We start from the raw sequence: 3,456 nt of genomic DNA, 5'->3' as shown, positions 1-3,456 counted from the left end.
CCAATCAGAGGCCGTCGCCTTAAAGAAAAAACTCAAAACTAGAATTTCATTAATAAATTACAAAGAGAGCTGGAGATTCACCGGCTGTCAGGATGAATAAACACAACGTCTGTTCGACTCTTTATGTATCTTTACTTATCTTTACTTATCTTTATGTATCTTTACTTATCTTTTTGTATCTTTATGTATCTTTACGTCTCTTTATGTATCTTTTTGTATCTTTATGTATCTTTACGTATCTTTTTGTATCTTTATGTATCTTTTTGTATCTTTATGTATCTTTATGTATCTTTTTGTATCTTTATGTATCTTTATGTATCTTTTTGTATCTTAATGTATCTTTTTGTATCTTTATGTATCTTTATGTATCTTTATGTATCTTTTTGTATCTTTATGTATCTTTTTGTATCTTTATGTATCTTTATGTATCTTTTTGTATCTTTATGTATCTTTACGTCTCTTTACGACCAATCTTTTGTTCCACGGAGGCAAATATTGACTGTTGAGAAAATAACAAACAATATGATTTTTATTTATATAAAATATAAATATTTCTCCTTTCAGGTCTGAAGGGTTCACAAGATCCAAAAATATGTACAGGAAATCTAAATGTCAGTGTTTCCTGTAGATATAGAGTTACGTCATGTGACCTGTGTGTGTGTGTGTGTGTGTGTGTGTGTGTGTGTGTGTGTGTGTGTGTGTGTGTGTGTGTGTGTGTGTGTGTGTGCGTGTGTGTGTGTGCTGATGTATAGCTTCAGCAGAAAATACTCTCTGTTTGGTATGTGAGTGAACCAGACGACCTGCTGCCAGCAAACACACACACACACACATACACACACACACACATATACACACACACACATATACACCCATACATACACACACACACACACATATACACACACACACACACACACACATAAATACACACAGACACTCACACGTGCTGATATGAATGAACTCAACCTTCAGCTGACGTCACTCTGCAGTACCGCCTGCTGCCGCCAGAGGGCGGCATGTCAATATGAAATATAGTAATTCATATTGTTCTGATAATACCTGCACATGTACTTTGACCTCAGAAACATTTTAAATGCAGTATTTTAAGATTGTGATATTTCTACTTTTACTTAATTCATGATTTGTATATTTCTTCTTCTACCTACTTATTAAGGGTTGCAGGTGAATACGGTAAAACACTTAATTAATAAATATCAACATGAAACTTCACCACTTCATTACTGACAGTAAGAGGATTATTTACTGTATTACAAGTTTTATGAAATGTAATGTTTAAATGAGGCATGTGGTAACTTTAGGTGAAATCTACAGACGCAAACAGACAAAGTAATAAAATAAATGTTTCTCTCCTCTAGAAGGAAGAAGACGAGTAAAGGAGGAAAAGTCTTTAACTTGAACCACTCTGTGTTTCTGCTTGTCGTGAGATGAAGAAACATGGCGTCGTGTTGCTGGAGCAGCTGTGTGACGTCACCACCTAGAGGCCGGCGGCGGAACTACACCAAACACCACTTCCGGTTTCACAATAAAAGCTCCTTTAATGCGCGAAGACTGTCTGTCAGTTTCATGTGTGATTGTTTCTGCTGTCTTCTTCTCATCCTCCTCTTCCTCCTCTTCATCTCTTCCTCCTCTTCATCGAACACCCTCCTCTTCCTCCTCTTCATCTCCTCTTCATCTCAAATCCTCCTCTTCATCTCAAACTCTCCTCTTCCTCCTCTTCATCTCCTCTTCATCTCACACCCTCCTCTTCTTCCCCTTCATCTCTTCTTCATCTCCTCTTCATCTCACACCCTCCTCTTCCTCCTTCCTCCTCCGGTCTGGTTGTTGTTGTTGTTGTTGTTTACGCTGCGTAACACAAACAGGATTCACAGCTCGTCCGTCGCGTTGCATCATCTTCAAAAAGTCGCTTTTAACAAGGCGGCCGAGTGAAAGGGCTGATGGGTAATGAGGGGAGAGAGAGAGAGAGAGAGTGTGTGTGTGTGTGTGTGTGTGTGTGTGTGTGTGTGTGTGTGTGTGTGTGTGTGTGTGTGTGTGTGTGTGTGTGTGTGTGTGCGTGTGTGTGTGTGTGTGTGTGTGTGTGTGTGTGTGTGTGTGTGTGGAACGACCAGCAGAGTTTGAATAAGTAAATGTGTTTGTTCTTCAGCTGAACCTAAATTAAGATGAAATAACTTTATTTTCTTCTGACGGCTTCTTGTTTATTTCAGTAAAAGCTCTTTGTTATTATATAACTTCAGGAAAAGACACAGGAACCCAATCTCCCCAAAGAATCATTCATATTTAATCTGCTGCAGAGTCATTGTGGCGGCAGATACAAAATAAATTAAAAAAAATACTTTTCTAGAGGAAGATATTGTTCCAGAAGTGATTGACAGGAAACAAACTCCAATCAACAGGCAGGAACATTTACCCAAGTGTCATTTCCTCCTGAAGACTTTCACATTTAAGAGTTATTATAATCTGAAACCTCTCCAGACCTCTGGTTGTATAGAAGTCTATGCTTTATGTGTTAAAGCTGCATTCTCTCTCCTGACCACCAGGGGGTGACTCCTCTGGTTGTATAGAAGTCTATATAAATGACTCTACTTCTCTTGATGTATTCCCTCAGTAAACATTGTAAACATGAGTTTATGTCTCAATCTCTAGTTTCAAGTCTTCTTCAATACAGCATGATGCTCATTTAGTACATTATGGTCATTTAGAGTCAAACAGACCATAAAGCAGGGGATGCTTTAGGGGCGGGGCTACAAGGTGATTGACAGGTCGTTGTAGCTAACAAAGCTACATACGACGTCTCTACGTCACTCCTCAGTGCAGATGAGGTCACTTCCTGTTTACTGGTTGCAAAAAAGTAGAAGATGGCGACGACTGCAGGCTCTGTTTTTGGCAAACTGTTTCGCTCCTTTTAACCTTCCTCTTGTGTTCGGGTCGGCCCGTTTAGGTCTCAAATGCATAAAAGAACCACATAAATGTGTTTATTGCAAAAAGGCTTTTTGACCTTGTCAGGAACCTCTGTTTCAACAACAACAACAAAAATGTCACCAAATAAAAAATGCTCTGGTTGAAATTATGACCTTTAGGGTCGATTTTGACCCAGTTATAAAAAATAAGATTTGCTTGATTGGTTGTTGTTTGTTTGACCTTGCAAATCTATATGTTGTGTTATGACTTGTTCTGCTTTGTATTACTCTTCTATTTCCTGAAAAAATACTTTCTAGCCTTTTTCTTGAAGTAAATATATATGGGTCAAAATTGACCCGTAACACCTTAGATGCTACTATAGTTAATAATATTAACCATCTGGAGTCGGGTGTCATTTTCTCAATTTTACATTCTTTCTTAGATTCACCTTGCATAATATATGCACATGTGTTTTACATCAACAATTGCCGAACAATCTCAGCTCTCTATATAATGAGGCACCATTGTCCTAAGGCACAA

Source organism: Taurulus bubalis (genome assembly GCF_910589615.1).
Source record: "Taurulus bubalis genome assembly, chromosome: 12".
In the NCBI taxonomy this organism is placed as follows: Eukaryota; Metazoa; Chordata; class Actinopteri; order Perciformes; family Cottidae; genus Taurulus; species Taurulus bubalis.
The sequence above is the reverse complement of the archived record's forward strand: the minus strand, read 5'-3'. Positions refer to the sequence as shown.